The 22996-nt window shown below is 36.8% G+C and overlaps 1 protein-coding gene and 1 non-coding gene across 6 annotated transcripts in view; both read left to right on the plus strand.

Annotated features, from left to right (window-relative positions):
• The window catches only part of IFNE (interferon epsilon), a 75996-nt gene that overhangs the window by 42428 nt on the left and 10572 nt on the right, over nt 1–22996 (plus strand). For 2 of the 5 annotated variants that reach the window (XR_013404816.1, XR_013404817.1), the window contains exon 1: nt 15220–17796. The gene's annotated coding sequence lies outside the window, so the exon portion shown is untranslated. The other 3 variants (XR_013404814.1, XR_013404818.1, XR_013404815.1) reach the window with 3 other exon arrangements.
• MIR31 (microRNA mir-31) lies at nt 1380–1450 on the plus strand. The gene has a single exon (NR_032003.1). It is a non-coding gene; the product is annotated as a microRNA mir-31 (primary transcript).

The following is a 22996-nucleotide window of genomic DNA, read 5'->3' on the forward strand; positions in this document are numbered from 1 at the left end:
TGTTTCTGGCAAAGGCAATTTATATTAGAATCATATTTAAAAGAGTATGCTTCTTCCTTATCTATACCTTGGTAGCACTATATAACGAAATGTTTCACCTTTATAGGTTTACCTTACCCTCTATTTTGGGTAAATAATACGTATTACTTACTAGTTTTTTAATAGAGACATATAAAGAGGAAAGCAAACATAATTTATAATCCTGTCCAATTATTTTTATTTAAAATAATAAATTGCTCTTTTATCCTTTAAGAAAAAAATGTATATGTATACCCTCCAGGTATGTGTCTATGTATACATTTTCACTTGCACAAAAGTTATACATAATGTCATTCTTACACCTTAATGTTTTGTAAGGACCACCAAATACTCTGTGGTATAACTATATTATTTATTTAGCCTGTACCAATCATATTGACGAGTGTTCAAGCTGTCTCCAGTGTTTTACTATTAAAAACAATGTTGTAGTGAGCATCCTTGGACATAGAACTTAGTGGTACTTTTGCAAATGTACTTGTAGAATAAGTTTCTAGCTGGGAATTTTTGGCTCAAAAGAACATTATTTTTGGCAGGGCATGGTGACTCATGCCTGTAATGCAAACACTTTGGGAGGCGGAGGCAGGAGTATGACTTGAGTTTAAGGGTTTGAGACCAACCTGGGCAACATAGTGAGACCTTGTCTCTACTAAAAATACAAAAAAATAAAAATAAAAAATAGGAGTGGTGGCACACACCTGTAGTCCCAGTTGCTTGGGAGGCTAGGGTGGGAGGATTACCTGAGCCTGGGAGATTGAGGCTGCAGTGAGCTATGGTCGCACCACTACACTCTATCCTGGATGACAGAGCAAGACTGTCTTAAAAATCCAAAAATAATATTATTTTTAAGAGCACATAAAGCAGTGAACTAACTACACACTGCTGAGCCACAGTTTGTTATTGTTTAAATACATCTGAGTGGCAGAAATTGACCAAGTAAAGTTATTAGAGTAAAAATAAAATTGTACTGAGAGTCACTGGGATATTTTGTGGACTATAAATATGGTGGTAATAGCCTATAATTAGCTGTCATCAACTTTGGACATTATTGACTTAATAAAATTTTTGTCACCATTTCCTCCCTGTCTTTTCACAAGTATTCCATAAACATTCTCAGGGTTCATTTTAGATCAAAGACCATTAAAAAAAGGAACTACCCGCAAACTTCCTGTGCCTAACTACATCTTCAAAAGTGGACACTCTAAGGAAGACTATGTTGTTATGATCAGAAATAAGTTTGCGCTTTCAATTAATGGGTGTGTTTTCCCTCCCTCAGGTGAAAGGAAAAATTTTGGAAAAGTAAAACACTGAAGAGGCATAGTATTCTCCTGTAACTTGGAACTGGAGAGGAGGCAAGATGCTGGCATAGCTGTTGAACTGGGAACCTGCTATGCCAACATATTGCCATCTTTCCTGTCTGACAGCAGCCATGGCCACCTTCATGCCAGTCCTTCGTGTATTGCTGTGTATGTGCGCCCTTCCTTGGAGGTGGATTTCCATGACATGGCCTTTCTCACCTCCCTGACTTCCGGTCCTGCTCTGCAGTGTGTCCTACCATGAATTCACTCCATGCTAGCCACATTGGCCTGTATGTGTATTCCTTGGACACACCTAGGATGTTCTTGCCTATTAGCTTGCCTACCTTTCTCTCATCATTTGATGAGCGAGGACGTCATCTCCTCAGAGAAGCCTTCCGTAACCATGCTATCTAAAATACTCAAGCACTCCAGTCACCCTTTATACCATTACTCTGTTTTTTCAGAAACATTGGTGCTTCCTGAAACATATTTGTTTACTTGCTTAGTGACTTTTCTTCTGCACAACCATGTAAGCTTCTTGAGCGTTAGGGACCTTGTGAGGGATAACCACTGTATTCTTGGAGTGTGACACATAGTAGGTTCTCAATACATATTTTTGAAACTACCCTGATGCAAAAGATATCAAATAATTATAGCTTTTGCATTACAAATGTCTTTGGTGAAATCCCTGGCTCAAAACTAATAATAAAGAAATAAACAGATGATGTTGAGTTCTGGGCCTGCAAACCTAACTCTTTAAAGCAGTCATAGTAAATGTGTCATTGGGTCCACAGACTCATGGAAGTCAGCCTATTTTATTGGGAAAAGCGTGAGCTTCAAAATAAAACTGATGGTCAAATCTCATTACTGGTGTGTTCTTAAGTCATTTAACCTCCGAGTGCCACAGTTTACACAAATGGAAAATGAGAATAATAGTACTGACTCCATAGGACCCTCGAAATAAGGAAATAAGGTATTTTTGTCAGGTGATTCTTATCACATGTCTAAAAATTTAGTGTCTCTAAAATTCTTGATATATGCATACTAGTAGACACTCAACAAATTTAATTGTTTCACTACTAAGAAAAAAGTTTTCTTTAGTTAGAGACAAGAGATTGTATGTGAAATGTGTGGAAATTCTATGCCAGAACTATAGTACATGTAGAATTCTTTGTAAAGACAGAAATCTTGAGAGACCGAGGAGTTAATTGTCAAGGATTTCAAATTCTTCTCCTGGTTAGTTCACATTCCTCATCTTCCTTTGTTTCTGGAGTTACTCATTGTTTGTAGATTTCTTTTAAAAGTGGTTTCTACACATTCACTTTAAAGAGTAAGAATGTTCAATAAATACAATTGTATTTTAATGTTTAATAAATACTAATGTTTAGTAAATACTATTTGATGTTTCATGTTTTTAAGTATTGAAATTTTAATAAAAAGCTTTGCTTTTAATAAATAAAATTTCATATTAATTTTAATGCTTTTCCAAGAAATAAAAGAGCAATCACTGTTCTCAATTGTCATTATTTATTATTACTCAGGGTATTAAAATGTACAGAAATATCACATTATACCTTCATTTCATGCCTCTTGGAGTATATCAAACTAAGTTGCTAATTTAACAAAAATGTATAGCACAAAAGTGTGGCAGTTTAAATCTACAATTTTATGAGCATCTGCTTGTATAAGGATAATTGGTTTAAATGCATCATTTAAAAGTTAATATGATAATTAAGTACCATAAGCAGTATTAGGTACTTTCGTAATCAAAATTGTCTACAGAGTTTTTGTTTCAATCTTGGTTGCTTCTATATTCACTGCCTTCTTTTGTTCTTTTAATTCTTGAGGTTACTAATTAGAAATGAATATATAAAATAATAGCCACTAACCCTAGAGGGTTAGAAAGATCACATTATACCTTTATTTCATGCCTCTTTTGAGTATATTAATCTCAACTGTTAATTTAACAAAAATGTGTAGCACAAAAGTGAGGTAGTTTTAGTCTACAACTTTTATAAGCATCTCTGTATAAGGATAATTCACTTAAAGATATCGTTGTACAAGCTGATCTTGCCTATGAAGACTTTTAAGAACTCACAAAACAGCTTTAATTGAAAATTGAGATTCACAGTGCCTTATTCATTCTTTATCTTAATAGGTAAAGATAATTTGTTACAGAGTCAATTGGCCATGACATACAGTTTATTACAAGAACTGGTCTATTTTACCTATAACTTAGTTTTAAAAACTTGTTTCATTAGTTTATTTGGGCTTCTTTTGCCTTTTGCAGAGTTCCATTTACCCTCTTCTACATCAGTTACAGAAATATCCATTGCCCCCTTGACCTCAGTGTAGTTGATGAGCTGGGGTTCCATGTGTGGAAATGAACATTGCTTGCCAAGCACCATCCTCCACATCTGAATGTGTTTTACTCTAATTACTAAACATCTGAAGCTTCTTTTTTGATTCCAAGTGAACAATGTTTGCAGGGAGAAACTCAAACCCCTCAAACTTCAGACTTAGGAACATCAGTGTAAGAGAATAAAAAAATTAATATTCTAAAGTGTCCGGTAACTTCTTGAAGTCAGTGGTTTTTAAACTTCATTGTTGTATTATCACCTAGAGAGCTTGTTTAAAAATGCAGATTCCCAAACCATTCCCTAGACATTCTGATTTAATGCATCTTGACTGAGACTTCAAATCTTCATTTCTAATAAGATTCCTCCTGTTGATTCTGATCCAGCTTGACAATAGAACTATGCTTTGAGGCCGGGCGTGGTGGCTCACGCCTGTAATCTCAGCACTTTGGGAGGCCGAGGCAGGTGGATCACCTGAGGTCAGGAGTTTGAGACCAGCCTGGCCAACATGGTGAAACCCCATCTCCACTAAAAATATAAAAATTAGCCAGGTGCAATGGCATGCACCTGTAATCGGTGCTACTTGGGAAGTGGAGGCAGGAGAATCACTTGAGCCAGGGAGGGAGGTGGAGGTTGCAGTGAGCCAAGATCACGCCACTGCACTCTAGCCTGGCTGACACAGTGAGACGCCATCTCAAATATATATATATACACACACACACACTGTCCTAAGTCTTATACAATTCCCAATATAGAACTTGGTCATGATCTTAAATGCAGCCTGCTTTTCCACTGTATCTGTGCTTATGAAAAACTGGAAAAAGTCTTTGTAATTGTCCTTCATACTCTGAGGTTTCTTACATAAACAGCCTTATAACTACACACAGGAGCACTCGCTGCACCGTGTATGGGGTGACGGTGATATGCTTCCACAGAGTTGTTTTTAACTTCAATGCTTTTTTTCTCCATTGGCTCATATTATAATTTTCAAGATGTTTTCTTTTCTTTTCTGATTGCCTTGATATTGACCCAAATCCTTTACCTCTAAATATTCTTTCTCTAGGATTCGTGTCAAATTGTAAATGACATATGAGCTCTTTTCGGCTACAGACTAGGTCTAATTATGCAGAAGGGGAGTTTTCAAAATTTTTAGTACTCTTACTGTGATAAGTCTTTCTGTAAACTAAAGGATCATATCTTGAGCTATTTCTTATTTTTGCAGAGTTTAAAAAATTGAGATGTCTTTTCCTTTATGAGGTAGTGTAGTGTAGTAGAAGGAGTGTCAGAATGAAATGCACAAAGATTTGGGTCCTAGTCCCAGTTCTGCCATTTTGTAACCATGTACATGAGTTGGGGCAGATCATTTAATCTGTTTTCCTTTTTTTAAATTGGGGGTAATAGTAGGAGAGATTATATGGTATATATGGTATATTAGAAAGAAAAGAGGAGAAAGCAAAATACAGCTGTGAAAACGAAGCAAATTGGAAGACAATTTATTTAAAAAGTTTGGTTTTTTTAGTAATTGTATTTAAATTTATTTCAATGTTTTATTGTTTTACGTTATTTTTGTCTAACTTAAATGTGAGAAAAAAAGCAGAGTTCTGGATAGAAGGCAGATAACCTTTGTTCTCATCCAATCTGAACCACTTATTTGCTAAATAATTCCAGTCAAAAACAGAAAAGTATGTGGTATTTTAGTTTTATCTTGAGGAAAGGTCTGGCTTCTCTTACTCTATTTCAAAGCCTAGAAATAAAATGATGATTATTCTGTGACTCATATACTTGCTTTTTATGTCATTGGTTTATTATGAGATTCAAATCAGATAAGGTATATAAAACTGCTTTGAGAATGGTAAGAAGCTATACAAACAAAAGTTCTAAGATATGGCTTATAAATTCTTTTCAACCCTTTTTCCTTTCACTGTTAACAAAAGTTTGCTTTTGAAATGATTAAAATTTTTAAAAAATTAAAATATTTTATTCTAAGCCTGGCTATACTGTTTTAATTTGTAGGATTTTAATCGTTTATCATTATATTTGTAGTAGCTAGACTGATAGGAGAGTTGTGTGTTGAGTCCATCCCCTTTCAGCTGTCTCATCTAGGAATGAAGAAGCAGAAAGGTGGGGCAGGCTGGTTGGATCCACTACAGTGGATTTCCTATTGAATCAATACTTGCCTCAAAACCACATTAAAGCCAGGAACGGTGGCATGCACCTATAATCCCAGCTACTCGGGAGGCTGAGGTGGTAGGATGGCTGCATCCCAGGAATTAAGGCCAGCCTGAGTAACATAGCAAGACCCTGTCTTGTAAAACATACAAAACCAAAGCATTAAAACCAAAGTACTTTTAGTTTTCAGCTGAAACTTAGGTGATGTTCTTATTTCTATATAAATATTTTGTGTATTTATTTAATATACATCAGAAAAATACAGAGCATCTCCTTTTAAAAGTAAATTTGTTTTAATGTTTTTAAAATTAAATAAAATGTTGAGGTATTTATAGTCAAGGAATATGACAAAAATTGTGAAAGTGCTGCTTAAGTAGCCAAACTTTGGGAAATCTAATAGGATTGTGGGTAAGCAAGATCCTGCTGTCGTGTAGCTGGGGAAGACTTTATAGATAACACGTTAGATGTTACCTAAGGTTTCCTGCATAAATGGTTCAATTTAAGAAGTATGTTTAGGTATTATTCTTGGATGAAGAAAATATTAGTTTTAAGTGAGTGTTAATGGACTTTGCCCATGAACTGCATACATGGTCATATATTTTTACTGTTAAGAATTACTGATATTTCCCAGATGTAAAGACCATTCTTCTTATGTCCTTGAGAGCAAAGCCCAGTTGGCAAATAATAAGAAAGTTCATTAGTCAATCTGAGTAAGTATTTGAGTAAGGATCAGGGCAGGTGTGTGTCCTTTTTTGAAGATAAGATTGCCAAACAGTGGCAGTTGATACTGTCAGAGCAGGCACATAATCTGCATGTATCCAACAAAAACAGAAACCCCTTCTGTCAATAAAGTTAATTTGCTAAGTTTGGGAGTCAAAATCTGGAAGTCCAAAAAGATACATAGTGAGGAGAATCATCAAGTATGCATGAGGAAACAAACTGGGATGGCATTACAGGAAAATGATGTCATTACTTGGAAGGAAGCCACCTTCGTGGTTTGCATTCTTTGGAATAGGTTCTATCTAATTGCTTAACTTTGCAAAAAAAAAAAAAAAAAAATGAGTGATTTGACTTTCTGATTCCAAATTAATTACTTGACCATTGAAAGTTTTTATAGAGGAGCATTCATGGAATTTGTGTGACCCAGAATGATCCCTGCCTGTGTTTTCTCATCTGCCTTTCCTCTTTTTTTTATTTTTTATTTTTTTATTATTTTATTTATTTATTTATTTATTTTTTGAGACGGAGTCTCGCTCTGTCACCCAGGCTGGAGTGCAGTGGCCAGATCTCAGCTCACTGCAAGCTCCGCCTCCCGGGTTCACGCCATTCTCCTGCCTCAGCCTCCCAAGTAGCTGGGACTACAGGCGCCCGCCACCTCGCCCGGCTAGTTTTTTGTACTTTTTAGTAGAGACGGGGTTTCACCGTATTAACCAGGATGGTCTCGATCTCCTGACCTCGTGATCCGCCCGTCTCGGCCTCCCAAAGTGCTGGGATTACAGGCTTGAGCCACCGCGCCCGGCCCTGCCTTTCCTCTTGTAAACCTTTCCTGATTTGTAAAACATGTATAAGAAACTCAAACATTGGACTTTGGAGACTTGTCATAAAAAATTGTGTTGAGCTATTGCAGGATCGTGGAGAGACAGAGGTTATCTTGGGAAGGAGATCCAGATCAAATGTACTTGAAAAAAGATTGGTACTTGAGAATGAAAAAGAGGTAAAAAAAAAAAAAAAAAAAAAAAAAAAAAAAAAAAAAAAAGGAAGCAAATATAATTGGTGGTAAGGTCACAAATCCAATAATAAGAGAAAGCCCACACATTAAAATTGAAATATTAGAGTCTGTAGATAAATGTTACATTTCCCTAAATGTAACACATTCAAAGTCATTACATGGTGCTTGTAATTATTTTGAATTAGATAACTCTTCTTTGCATCATTACCTGAATTGAATATAAAAGGTCTAGCCGTTTTAGTAGAGCACAGAAAGCCTTTTCCTGACTTCCTGTGCCATGACCTAGATTTTTTCAGTTATTTATTCATCATTCAATATTTATTAAGCACCTCTCATGTACTATACATAGTCCGTACCTTTCCATGACTTGCAGTCTAAGAAAAAAGATAATCATTGCAAGTTTGATTATTATTGCGAAGGACTTTTTTGTTTGTGTATGGAAACATAACAAAGACACCTAATTTAGACAAGAAGTGGTAAAGGAAAAACAAGAAGTGGTAAAGGAGAAATATTATTTAAGTTCAGGCAAAAAATAAAAAATAAAGAGGTGGAGGGCAGGGGAAGAGTATCCCAGACAGCATATATGAGAGCCATGAAGCTAGAAATTTTGGCACATCAACAACTGACGTGTCAGGAGTGTTGAGAATAGTGAGGAAAAGAGGAAATGGGGTGTGCAATACAGGGATGGGGCCCAACACAGGTCTCCTTAGCCTTATTGAAAGTACAGGTAATATCATAAGTTAGATGAGGGGCCATTGAAGGACTTAATGTCACTGCCTCATAAAACAAAACTTTTTTATTGGAGAGTCACATTCTCTTCACAGGTTTATTCACTTCTGCCCTCTCATGTATCTAAAAATTAAACTTCCCTGGATGCTGTCACTCCTCTTTGTTACTGGCCCATCCATCACATTCTCTTTGTGCCCTAACTTCTAGCAAAAAGAGCTAATATTTATTGCCTCTGTTTCTTCATGACCCATTGCAATCTATCCTCTGTTCTCATAATTAGATTGGAACTGCTGCTTCCAAAGGTGAGGTGTTCATGACTGAATAATCAGCAAACCCAGCAGTCACTCACATTGTTGACCATAGTTCCCCCAAGGCTCCCTTTTTGATGTTCATGACACTACTCTTATTCATCAAATTTCTAACAACTGTCTCTCAGTCTTCTCTCTGACTAGTCACCAAATTCACCCTTCCTCTTAAAGCATATTTTCAATACTTTTCCAATCTTTTAAATCGATTTCTCTTTCTTCCTAGGGCATCTGTATCTACTATTTGGTTTTCAGCTCTTACAAACACTGAAGATGTCCTACCTAACGTTTTTAGCCCAGACTTCTCTGCTTTACTCCAGTTTTGCATTTTCTAGTTGCTTTTTAAATCCCCTCAAATGGTTGTGCCATTGGTACCACAAACTCAATCCTTAGAATACCAGAAACCTACTCCAATCTAAATGGCTTCTTCTCTTACCTTGGTTAAAAGCTTTGCCACTCATTCACATTGGGAACCTGAATGTTACCTTTCATTTTTTTCTCACCTATCCTCACACCTCCTCCCCCACCTAATCATGTGTCAAATCCTGCTGATTACATCTCTGCAGTGTCTCTCAGGTAGTCACTGCTTCCCATTACTGCTGCCATTGCCTTTGTTCATACCCAGCTCACAAGCAGCCAGCTTAAAATCTTCTGATTCATCTCCCAGCCTCTATTCCCTGCCCTTCTCCCAATCTGAACCTGTTTTCCATGTCTGCTAGAGTTATCCTCCTAAAACATACATTTGATGATCTTAGTCTCTTGCTGGTTTACTGAATAAAGTCATAATTCCTTAGCCTTATAATTAATGTGCCCCACAGGTTTGCACCAAACCATTTTTCCTCTTGCATCTCCTAGGTACCTGTGCCCTAACCAAAGCAGACTGTTCTAAAAATCTAACACACATTTACATCTTCATGCCATTTTGTGTATTTTGCCATGTTTCTCTTTTTACTGAAGAACTTCCCATCCCATAATGCCCAATAAAAATGACATTTCTTTTTGATGAAATCTTCCCTGATCCTCTTAAATAAAATTGCTTTTTCCTATATGTCCCAAAAACATTTTGTATGTGATTCAATCATATAAAGCATTTGTTTCTGTAAAACATCATTGCACACCTGCCGTGTTTGAAGGGCACAATTTTTTTTTTTTTTTTTCAGACGGAGTCTCGCTCTGTGGCCCAGGCTGGAGTGCAGTGGCCGGATCTCAGCTCACTGCAAGCTCCGCCTCCCGGGTTTACGCCATTCTCCTGCCTCAGCCTCCCGAGTAGCTGGGACTACAGGCCCCCGCCACCTCGCCGGGCTAGTTTTTTGTATTTTTTAGTAAAGACGGGGTTTCACCGTGTTAGCCAGGATGGTCTCGATCTCCTGACCTCATGATCCGCCCATCTCGGCCTCCCAAAGTGCTGGGATTACAGGCTTGAGCCACCGCGCCCGGCTGAAGGGCAGAATTTATTCTTCAGCTTATTTGTGGTTGTGAGAGAGAAAAAAGAGATCCTCCTCTAAGTACTGTTTGAAGATAGAGTGCGTGTCTTCTTTGTATATTTATATCTTCATAGTAACTAGTACAAAACCTTGCACATGTAACACATTTGATGAATATCTGTCATAGCAATTATCAATTGTTCTGTTTCATATACAAAGTACTTCCAAGGTGTCAGTTTTTAAGGTGTAAACACACACACACACACACATACACACACACACACACACACACACACACACACACACACACACACACACACATATAATGCTGCAGTTGCTTTCAATAAATGAGGACACATTTATCTGCTCAGGCTTTCCAGCAGTGCTTTATTATATAAGCTATTCTGGTTAGCTCTATTTTATGGATCAGATGCTTGCCCTGGCTACCTCGAGGTAAGAATTTATAAGGCCTGGGACCAGATGATGTCAGGACCCAAAGCAGCTTTAAGGGTATGCTGTTTTCCTCACCTGTCATTTTCTTTATGACTATTGATCATTGCTTCTCTGTTCCCCTCTTTTCACTTTATCTTTTCTTACTCATTTTTCTCTTACCATAGACTTGTCTTAGAGAGAATTGTATGGGTACCATTGCCTGTCTCTACATTATGACCTTTCAGCTTCACCTCCCACTGTTAATTGTAACAGAGTCTTTATCTATCCCAGTTCCAGCTCCCAAGAGAGAACCTCATGGGCCCAGTACTCCTTTCGGACCAGGCCTCATTATAGGTTTCTTGCATAGGCAGCCCTTTGGTCATATATACCACCTCTGGTCCAACCACCTCCAGCTTGCTACACAATGTGTCTGGCTCAGTCATAGGAGTTATGAACGGGGTATTTCCTCTTCATAAGGGATGTGAGCCTTTTCTGCCTACACTCACCAAATGCCATCACTGAATAGAAGTATTTATATATCTAAGTACCCTTTAAAAATTTAAATTATTTTCCTACTCTCATATCTTAACAGAACTTCCACAAACACTAAAATAGTTATATTGATTTAAAAAATTATGACCCCAATTATTGATTCTCTCTTTTTCATAATGTGCCTTGTCCTTCAAGTCACACACTTACAAGATTTATGATTGCTAATGTTTGAAAAAGTCTTAAACTTGATTCTTTTTCTCTATTCTTCCTCACCTTTTCTAAATAGAGCCCATATAAATTCCCAACATTTGGTGTTTGCCCTCTCTTTTACCATCCCTTATTTTATTGCTTCCAGTAATTTTAGATGAACTCTGGAGAACATATGAGGCTGAGTCTCTTCACTTTGTGCTCGACTTTAGGTCAAGTTCTTTTGACACTTACACCACAAATGGATTTTATATTCAGTGATTTGCTGAGTGAAGAAGTTAGAGAAGCCATGAAAATAAAAAGGATTTTTCTAGATTAAAGTCATCCAGTCTAATAGTCTGTGACATTTCCAAGATTTTTCAACTTTGATTTCATTCCTAAGTTATGTAATACCAAATATCTTGGTAAATCATTTTATAGCTATAGCATGAATATCCTGTTTCTAATTTAATCTCATCTTTTGATTTTCTTCATGTGCTCCTGAAAACAACCTTTTATGGCTGTAGCCAGAATCAGTTTAGCATTCTTTTATCCTAGTCTTCTTTAATTTTTTAAACATTAATGGACTGTTTTTAAAAGTAATAATCAAGCAGCATGCTAATAATGCAAAGTCTTCCATGGCATTTCTCTTGCCTTTAGCTAATATTTGTAATTCTTTGTTAATATGTTTTGGTATGTGTGTTTTTTCTGCAGCTCTTAGGACTTGGCAGAATTACAACTGAATCTGAAAACTAGCAACTTCTTGTTCTTCTCAGGAAAGCCAAGAAAACGATGTAATGCAACATTAAAACCAATCTCTAAGGAATCAAATGTGGAATATCTAGGTTTCAGTGCTATCATTGTAGGCACTCAGTAAATATTTGTTAAAATGACTGACAGAATTTTTATTAAGTGAATAGAATTTATGATCATTTCAAACCCTTACTATCTTGGTTTCAAAGGCAAAGCAAGTATGTAAAAATCAAGTTTCTTTTTGGAGAAACATAAGGCACAACTAATGAAAGCACTGACTTCCAGAAAAGTCTTGAAGTTAATTGTGTATCACTCACTAGAGTGTCATCCTTTGAAAAGACAGCCAACGACATCCACATTGCCTTGCATGCAATGCCCTACATTTCCACGGACCACATCCAGTGTCCTCATTTCTGTTTGAGGCCCAGGGGAAGCATGCCTGGTCTTTCTCTTTATTTCACAGCTTGAAATTACCCATCTGCCAATAGATCGATAGTATTAGTCTATTGTCTTCTAACTTCTTTAAGGGAAAGAACGTCTAAGAGTCATGGTGCTTTTACCAGAACACGATGAAGTATTGCTATGACAACCTTAATTGTATATTATAGGCAAATCAGATACCACCTTGAGAAGACAAGATAAATAATTGCCTGCACTAATGGCTTGAGACAAATTTATGAGGAAGAAAATGCTTATAATTTAGAGAGCTGTATACATTAACTTGTGTATGAATTGGAAAATGCCTGCTTTTATTTAATTTTAGCAGTAAATCACCTAGCTTCAACTTGCAAAATATTTGTTTCATTAAATCTGAGAACCAATGATCTTAGTGATTTAGCTCCTGATAATTAAACAAAATGATAAATTAGTCTATTGTAAAGTCTAATGTAAAATTGTTTAGACTTTCAGAAAATGTATCACTGCTTTTTTATTCTAAGAAGGTGTTTGCGTCTGCATTTATATCTCAAAAAATTATAAAATGCTCTGTACCTGTTGCCTCTCTTTTAATGCCCTTGACTTCCTACCACGCTTCTCCTGTACCATGCACATATGTACATTTTCCTTTCACATCAGTGTGTGATTTTCTAGTTATAACCAGGTATGTTAATGAGAAATAGACATTAATTAGAAATGGAAAAGTTCAATTTTACTAATCTAAACTTAAACACTGTAGTGTTCAGTGTTATATTGAGGAAAATAATCACTGTTTTTTACTGTCTGGATGGTAATGTGAAAGCCAAAATAATGTGGAGTTATGATTCAAAATTACACCCTCTTAAAAGTCCATGTGATGCAACCTCAAAGTCTCGAAGTACCACAATACTTGGTATCTAGGCACTCAATCCCAAATAATAGCTGTCTGGCAACTATTTCATAGTGTCTGTTTTCTGCCTTCCATAATAGAATTTGTTGTTTTTTAAATGCTTTTTTCTGTTTGTTACATAAATATGTATGCTGATGGTTCAGAAAGAAAAAAAAAAAACAATTCTGAGGGCCTCAGAAACTGAAGTAATTAAACCATTTTGAAAATTATCAGTGCACCTCCAGGAGTTGATTCATTTCGGGAGAACTTAATCTTGTCCTGACCTTCAGAATGGATGAGATGAGTAGGAAGAAGCTTAGTTTATATTCCCAAGGCAAATGAATGGTTTCATTATATGACCTGACTGTATCTACAGCACAGACTCAGTGACAAAGAGGACATTTGTTTCTGTGTGTTAAGATGGTTTTAAGAACCTTTATTCCTGCCCCAAACAGGAGAACTGTTGAACTGTTACCACACAGAATACTTATCAAAGACACTGACATCTTTCCAGCCTGCTCCACCTGTGCCCCAATTGCTACCTGTTGTTGAGTGTGTGTTACCACTTCCAAGCCATCTTCTGTTGAATTTCAAGAGAAGCCACTCTGAGCAGCAGTCTCTCAGTTTCACAACTTTAAAATGACCTCTTTCATTTTGCGTTTATATGTGACCAAAGGTGGCTCAGATTGGGTTTCCCAGCTTCCTAGGTGAAGTTTGACACCAAGAGATGGGGTCAAGCTAGGGTGCCCTCAGGAAGTTAATCATGAAGATAAATTGGTCCAACATTTAAGTGTAATTAAGCCCAGAAAAAATTGAAATTGTATTTAAATACATCTGTTTAACACTCTTCCCTCTTTGTATCCCAGGCACACCAGTTTTAGCGTTTATAATGAGCTTTACAGATCTAATATTACACTTTTAATTAAGATTTTTTTTTAAGCAGCAATATCTTGCCTTAGTGTTAGTTGATTTATTTATAAAGTACCTTGTTTGAGACAGCAATTCTTATCTTAGCCCACAAGTATATTTTTACCTGGCATTCAGATGAACTTGGGTTTCTGGCATAGCATTCTATAGGTCATTTGGACAGCCTCCCATCTGGTCTTTTGATACCATTTGCACCAATCTCAGTATTTCCTGTAACCATTTTAGACCATAGCCTTCACACATCCTTTCGGTCCTGGCTGTTGACTGTGCCAAGAAAAATGTGTAACCAGTTAGTTAGACTTTGTTGCTCAGCAAACTCATTAATCTCTGGACCAGGTCAGGCACCAGTCTTCATATCTGATTTTTGGTAGTTACACAAAGTAAGCAGTATTGATTTTAGACAACTCCATCATTTGGTAATTGCTTAGAGCCTTGAAAAATGTAAGCCAGATTAAGAAGGCAAAGGGCAAAGGTTCCAGTTCTTTAATATTATGTAGTCTTCTGGTTTATTTTTCTCTTTGCTCTACCATGGAGTGAAGTCAACTGAGTTCTTTCTCAAAACTCAGATTAATGAATTCCAAATGTGACAAAAACCCTGTGAGGTTACAATGACTTCTTTGGTGTTTGTCTCTTTTAATCCCTCAAATATTTCTTCAGGAAAGGAAGAAGTGACAAGTCTAAACTGAAGAAGTTGACATCAGAGGGTCAGTGGCATGGAATCTTAGTTCAGTTCCCACAAAAGGAGGATTTCCTGGTACCAAGAGATAAAATAAATATGATTTGGGGAGCTGGGACAGGACTTCAAAGGGGCAGGGAATAAATAAATATTAAATTACTAATGTCTTTACTAGGCAATTTATACATGTTATCTTCTTTAATCCTTATAATTACTCTGCAAGGTAATTATCAGCATTCCTCTTTTGCAGAAATGGAGCCTTACTAAAGTTAACTCTCTCTCCAAGCACTGTACATTTGGTAGCCTGGATTTCAGAGCCAGTATTATCTTAGTGTAAAACACTGACACTTCCAGTACATTGTTTGTTTCAAGGGAAAAACAGAGCATTAATTCCAAGGTAAAGTTGACTTGCTGTATTTCATAAATTATATTGGCAGATCCTTTTCTATGATGATTTCCACCTAGAATGCCTGGTGCCTTTTTTAGGTAGGAAGAACAGTATTCATTAAGACTTTGCATGCTATTCAGAGAAAAATATGTTCCCTGATATCATCTGACCCACCCAGGACCACCCCCCTACACACACACACCACACCACACTGTACTGTAAATTTTCCTGAGCCTGGGTCAGGCCTTCTAATCAGCAATATTTATTTAGTTTCTTGAATATACATTAGAATTTTAGGGTTTTTCTCTATCAGCTATTGAAAAAGTTTCATGTGCCTACATGCCAAGCAACATGGTAATACTTTTTTACCTGTAATGTCAATTATTGCTTTGTATGAAGTAGGCCTTTCTATGTTGATTTAACAGATGAAGGAATAAACTCAAAGTTTCTGAAGATTCATGTAGGTTTACCTAGTTGACAAGTTATAGAGCTAGAATTTGAGCCTCTGTCTATTTTGATTCTAAAACTGTTCTTTTCCTTGTGTCATGGCCATTTGTCCCTCTACTCATGGTCCCTCTGTTTGGGTGACATGCGTGCTTTTGTTGTTAGTTGTGGCTTTTTACAGAGCACCATAAAATGGAATGCACCATAGAAAACAATAATACCTTAGAGTCACATGGAGCTGACTTTTAATTCTATTTACTATTGATTATCTTTGTTTGTTGTATTTGGCTATCTAATGACCTTTTCAGATATTATATTTTTATCTTGAACTTTTCTTTGTTTCAAGATTTCATTTATTTTTATACTTGATTTCTTGTATATCTTTGAATACATGGAGCCAATTTATGATAGCAGTTTAATATTTTTGCTAATTCTATCATCTCATTTATTTTCTATTAATTAATTTTTCTCCTGATTATAGGTTATATATTCTTATTTCCTATGTCTGGTAGTTTTTTTAATTGAATGCCAGTTAATGTGATTATATATTTTTATGTGATGGATTTTGTTGTATTCCTTTAAAGAGTGTTGGATTTTGTTTTGGTAGGCAGCTATGGTAATTGTGTATTAGTTTGATTCTTAAAATCTTATTTTTATGTTCTTTCAAGACAGATCTGGAGTAGTCTTTACTTTAGGGTTAATTTAGCCCCACATTTAAGTTTTAGCCATTTTAGGGTCTTTTGCCCTGTGGCTGGTGGGAACTTGAACAATTTTCAGTCTTGAATGTGCACTTAAGTTGTTTGACTTAAAGCTCCCCAGCAATTATTCTTTCTTTGGAGGCTGTACTTGCTGGGCCTCATGGGGCTTTACCCAGTGCATGTACACATTAGCATTTACCAAAGACTCAAGGAGACCCTTATGAAAAAATTCTAGAACTCTTTCTCTGGGTAGCTCACTTCTTTTGGGTACTCTGTCTTGCAAATTTTAGATGCTTTGGCTTCCTCAGTCTTTATCTCTGTCTCCTGAACTCAGAGAGGTTGCTTAGAAAGGGTCCTCCTTCCTGCAACACAGTCTAAAAATTGCCCCCAGGCAAAAAGCCTCATTTGTTTCCCATCTCTTAGGGATCGCAGTCCTGGATTGGCTATTCTTCAATGACCGAATATAGTTGTTTTCTATATTTTGTCTAGTTTTTAAATTGTTTATAGAGGGAGGGTAATTCTTGACCCTGTCAGTCCCTCATGACCAGAAGTAGAAATCCCAACTATGTTTGGAAATGTTAACTTTTCTAAATTATAGATTTCTTTTATTTTCATTTTTAAAATGATCTTATATCATAAGACCTGCCTCTCAAGAATATTATAAAGATTAGAAATAATATTTATGCTCTCAGTAATGCACAAACATTTGGATTTAATATGTCAGTAGCTCAGTTTCCTTATTTGTGCAATGGGGATAATAATAGTACTTCTTAAGGTAGTTTTGTGGATTAAATAAATTATTAATAATATTTGCGATTCCTTTAGACAAATGCCTAGCACATAGTAAGAGTATTAAGTGTCAATAAAATAATTTTGGACAGCCAAGAGTGTGTTGTCTACTCCCAGAAATAAAACAATCTCATGGTTAATCAACAGTGAACACAACTAGAGTTAGAGAACACGCAAACTATCTCTTAACTTCTCTTAATGAGATGCTATTCAGTCCACAGAGATCCATCTCAGATGGTTGTCCAGGGTTTCATATCTCTCATCTCCTCCCCTCCATTTTCCCTCTGTCTTAACCTCTCCTCCACTTTCTGCTCATGTGTTTAGTTCACTCTTGGACACGTGATGAAACATTCTCAGAATCATGATGATCATACTTGCCTACATCTTTTTTAGAGTGTTCATGTACCTTTTAACATTTATCTTTAAAAAGCTTAGGTTGTTAAATTTTTTCACAATAGAGCATCTATAGGATAAATTTTTCTCTTGATAGCTAGGCCACTTCTTGTAACTTTGATGTGTTGTTATGCTAACAGTCTCTGTTTCTTTACTATATTTTACCAGAGAATCCTGCTGAGGATTAAGAGGGAAAGAAAAGAATTAGATGATGAGGACCAAATACATAAAGCTCTTCAAGAAGTGTCTTATACATAATATAAACTCAGTAAGTAATGGCTGTTATTTTGATATCACCATTTGAGTGGTCACACAAGTGACACTGTACATCTAACACTTGTGTATTAAATATTACATTGTGTGTAAAGTGTTAAGACTAAAGACTAATATTAAGACTTAAACATGAGCAGAGGGTTTGGGGAGGACTACGTTGCCCCTGAATGTGATCATTTATGTACAATTCAAACTTACGTGTTGTAGATTGTGGGGTCTAATACTTCTACAGCTCTCTTACCAATATCCTAGAATCCTTTGTTTTATTGTCATTCAGTTGACTCTCACCTGCCAAAGTCTCAACCATGGATGGAGTGTGAACCTCCTCTGCTTATTTAAATCAAGGCAAATTGGTGCCTCTATCAATTTAGTTCACCAGTCTATGTAAGCTGATACTCAATATTGCTCTCCGATCTTTGTCGACTCTCACTCACATTCTTGCTATCACAACCATAAATTTTGCCCCCTCCCTTCAAGTTTAGAACACTTCTTTCTCCTCTATTGAATAAGTTCATTTATTCATTCAATATTTATTGAATATTTATTGGGTGCCTACTGTATTTTGGGCTGGAATGTAGTGTGCTACACTGTGTGGTTGCACTGTAAGCAAAATACAGAAATGGATAGGACCCTCTGAAGGGAGAGAAATTAATCAAATGGTCACAAATCTTATAGACTATAATGATAGCTATGAATGGAGCTATAAGTGCATGTATAAGAGCATGTCAGCTGGGTGAAGAGGAGTTGAATTGGGAGACAAGACAGGTTTCAAAGCAAAGAAAATAGAACATACCAGGGAACATGTTAATCTCATAGATGGTCCATCACGTGCTCTAGTCTTCCACTTCACCAATAAAATAAATAGAAACCACCAGAATGAAACACTCAGCTTCCTCTTCCAAACCTGCACTCAAACCTGTGTTGATCCTATTCTTTTCTTCTTCCTGTTATAGACCAAGCCCAAGATGAGGCTCTGGTTCCATTTCTTCCACTCTCTACTGGTTTCTTCTAATCAATAGAGAGTATTTCTCACTTTTAAAAACAAAACAAAAAACAAAACTTTCCAAGACTGAACTTCCCACTCCTATCTTCACTTATTTTTTCTCTTTGATGTAGTGATCAACTTTTTGTGGGCATAGCCTATATTGTTTTGTTGTTTATTTCCATTTCCTCTTATAAGAATTGAAATCTGACTTCCACCCTTAATACTCCATTGAAAATTCTGTTTGCCAAAGTCACTGATAATGTCCATGTAATTAACTTCAACTTATGTTTTCAAGTACTTACTTTTCTTGCCCACTTAGTGGTGTGTGACACCGTTAGACAATCCTTTGTTCTTGAAAACTGGTTTTCCTTCTACTGATCTAGACACTGTCAATTTTTTTTTTTTTTTTAAGATGAAGTCTTGCTCTTGTCCCCCAGGTTGGAGTGTGATGGCACAATCTTGGCTCACTGCAACTTCTGACTCCTGGGTTCAAGCGATTCTCTTGCCTCAGCCTCCCGAGTAGCTGTGATTACAGGTGCCCACCACCATGCCTGACTAATTTTTGTATTTTTAGTAGAGACAGGGTTTCCCCATGTTGGCCAGGCGGGTCTCGAACTCCTGATGTCAGGTGATCACCCACCTCAGCCTCCTAAAGTGCTGGGATTACAGGTGTGAGCTACTGTGCCTGGCCTAGACACTGTTTATTTCACTTTTTGGTCTCCTCTTCTACTCCTGTTTCTTGGGGACTGATCTTGAGCTATCTGTTTGTCTCATTCTGTATACAGAAGGTCAATAACTTTAGAAAAAAAGAGATGCTCCTAATTGATTTTACTCTAGTATACATCTGCATTATAGTATGCTATAACACGGGGTCCTCAATCCCCAGGCCACAGTCCAGTACTGCTCCACAGACTGTTAGCAACCAGGGCTGCACAGCAGTAGGTGAGCGGCAGGTGAGTGAGCAAAGCTTCATCTGTATTTATAGCAACTCCCTATTGCACACATTACCTCTTGAGCTCTGCCTCCTGTCAGATCAGTGGCAGCATTAGATTCTCATAGGAGTGTGAACCCTATTGTGAACTAGGCATAGGAGGGATCTAGGTTGCATGCTCCTTGTGAGAATCTAGTGCCTGATGATCTGTTACTGTCTCCCATCACCTCCAGATAGGAAATATAGTTTCCCTCCAGATGAGAAACCATAGTTAGTTGCAGGAAAACAAGTTCAGGCCTCCCACTGGTTCTACATTATGGTGAGTTGTATAATTATTTTTAGTATACATTACAATATAGTAGTAATAGAAATAAAGTACACAATAAATGTGATGTGCTTGAATCATCCCGAAACCATTCCCCAACCCTGGTCCGTGGAAAAAATTATCTTCCACAAAACAGGTTCCTGGTGCCAAAAAGGTTGGGGACTGCTTGCTATATCATTTGCTTATACTTTACTATTTCTCCCTCTTTACCCTACCTAATCCAATTAAACTCCATTCCAGGGATCTTTATCTCTGTTTAACTTAACAGAGCCTGGAGCAATGCTAGGACCACAATAAGCAATCAATAAACATTTTTGAATGAATTAATAACATGAGGACCAATACATGTCATCTAAGTGCCTCTAGAGTATGCACACACTTGGTTCTTCTTTCTTTGGATTAATTGACATTTGTTGAAAAAGCAGTTAACAGAAAATGGGCTTCATCTTATTTCCAGCTGTGACTGATTAATAGGGGCTGCCCTCAGAGCATTTTGAAAGTACTTACCTAGAGCTTGATGGAACAGAGTGCCATTATCTATTAATAATATTTTAACATAAATGATATTACTTTAATAATAGTGTTACATTTTAATAATAACAGAAATAATAATAACATTTATTGTGCATGGATCACATGCCATGCACTATACTAAACATATTAGTGGATTATCTCAATTAGATTTCACAACAACTCCAAGAGACACCATTATTATACTTGTCTTAACATTGATGAAACTGAGACACAGAGAAGTTAATAGCTTGCCAAAAACCACACAGCAAGCAAGTAGTAGAGTTGAGGTTTAAACCTATTCTGTCGCCCATTAAAAACCCATGTGCTGAGTATCATGGTACACAATTTTCATGAGAAGTGGTGGTCTTTTTCTTTCTACTGTGCTTTTGCCATTCTTGGCCTAAATTATGAAGAGGGAAGGGGAGAACAGTATAGTTGATGATAGTGTACAAAAAGAAGGCTATTCTGCTCTGTTAGACCTCAGTCATCACGTCTCAAATGTGGATTATTTAGTTAAAAAATACACACACACTTTTTATCCTTTGAAATAATCACAAAAGTTGAAACTATAGGAGAGAGAATCTTGTTTTTGAAATAATTTAAGTTGCCAAGCTGATGCACAAATACTGTCGAGTACTTTAATGTGTGTTTCCTACCAACAGAGATATTTTCCCTGCATAATTACAACAAAATTCAGAAATTAACATTGTTAACGTTAGCACCATATAATACTCAGTCTTCATATTTAGATTTGTAGTCCAGTTGTCCCAATAATATATATATATATATATTTTTTTTTTTTTTTTTTTTTGAGATGGAGTCTTGTTCTGTCACCCAGGCTGGAGTGCAGTGGCGTAATCTCAGTTTATGGGTAATCTCCGCCTCCCAGGTTCAAGCAATTCTCCTGCCTCAGCCTCCCAAGTAGCTGGGATTACAGGCACCCACCACACGCCTGGCTAATTTTTGTATTTTTGGTAGAGATGGGGTTACACCATGTTGGCCAGACTGGTCTCAAACTGCTGACCTCAGATGATACACCCACCTCAGCCTCCAAAAGTGTTGGGATTACAGGTGTGAGCCACTGTGCTTGGCCCCTATAATATTCTTAATAGCAAATGGATCCCATTCAGAATCATGCTATGCATTCAGTTGCTATATTCTTTAGTCTCTTCTAGTCTGGAGCAGTTGCTGGGTCTTTCTTGACTTTCATGACCTTGAACAATTAAAAGGCAATTGTTTTATAGAATGTTTCTCCTCACTCCACTCAGGTTATGACTCCCACAGCAGCCCCGCTCCACGCATGTTCTAATTACTCTCAGGCTGTGACACCCACGTCAGGTTCTCTCTCCACATAAACAGTCACCTTCGCCTGTCTGAGCTCCAGCAGTGTGGCTTCCTGCCCTTTCCAGCAAAATGCTTACATTGTTCTGCCCATCTATTGGCTTTAGGACTGAACTTTTCAAAAAGGGAAAGGGAAGCAGAGATTAGATATCAATTTAAGATGAATTTCAGCTCCAGAATTCTATGATAGATAAATTAATATGGTCAAATATTTGAAAGTTTGTGCTCAGAAAATGGAGTACAGCTGTGTCGATATCATTGGAAAAAATAACCATGTCTGAAATAATAACTGAGGCCAGAGCAAAGGGAGGCACTGAGTAGCTTGGGATTTTGCTAGATGTGGCACCCTGTGTGTGGCACACTGGGGAGTCTGGCCAGAGCACATGATCCCAGAGTGGGCAGAGAAGTCAGAATATGTTTACAGACTCCCCCACCCCCAGAAAGGGAGAGGAGGTGGTGGAAGGCCAGAAAGCAAGGAATGTCCATTCATTAGTGTGGTCAAGGCAAAAAAGGGAAATATAACAATACCAACCAGCAAGTATCTTAATATGGGTTAGACAGATTAGTGATCTAACGTGTTATGGGAACAATACACCTGGTCTGAGTAATGTATTGCTGAACATACATTATTACTTAGACCACTAGATACCATTGATTTGTGTTATCTTACCAACAGCGAAGTTTGTCCCAGGTTCTAAGTAATTGATATTATGCTGCCATCCTTTGGTTGAATTTAAAATGCCTTCTTTACTAACTGGAACTATTTTTGTGTATTTTAAACAGAGGGTATCACAATTTTAATTACATTTTTTAGATTGACAGTAATGATAAATAATGTATGGAGACAAGTGAATAAATAAAACTTGATACTTATGTAATAAGTTTAAAAGTCATTGAAAAGCCCATTCTAGCTAAAGATGAACTACCAGTCATTTGTTTAATTTATTTCAGAGGCTTCGTCATACTCACTGGTACTTAAGATTTAGCCCTTTTTTCATCATCATGGCACTTTTTCATTGTTTTTCTACAAGCAATGTAAGCATACAGTGAATTTCCTTAATACCATCCTTAGATTTGGACAAGAGTGACCTGTGCTCTAC

The sequence above is a fragment of the Macaca mulatta genome, chromosome 15 (assembly GCF_049350105.2).
Source record: "Macaca mulatta isolate MMU2019108-1 chromosome 15, T2T-MMU8v2.0, whole genome shotgun sequence".
NCBI lineage: Eukaryota > Metazoa > Chordata > Mammalia > Primates > Cercopithecidae > Macaca > Macaca mulatta.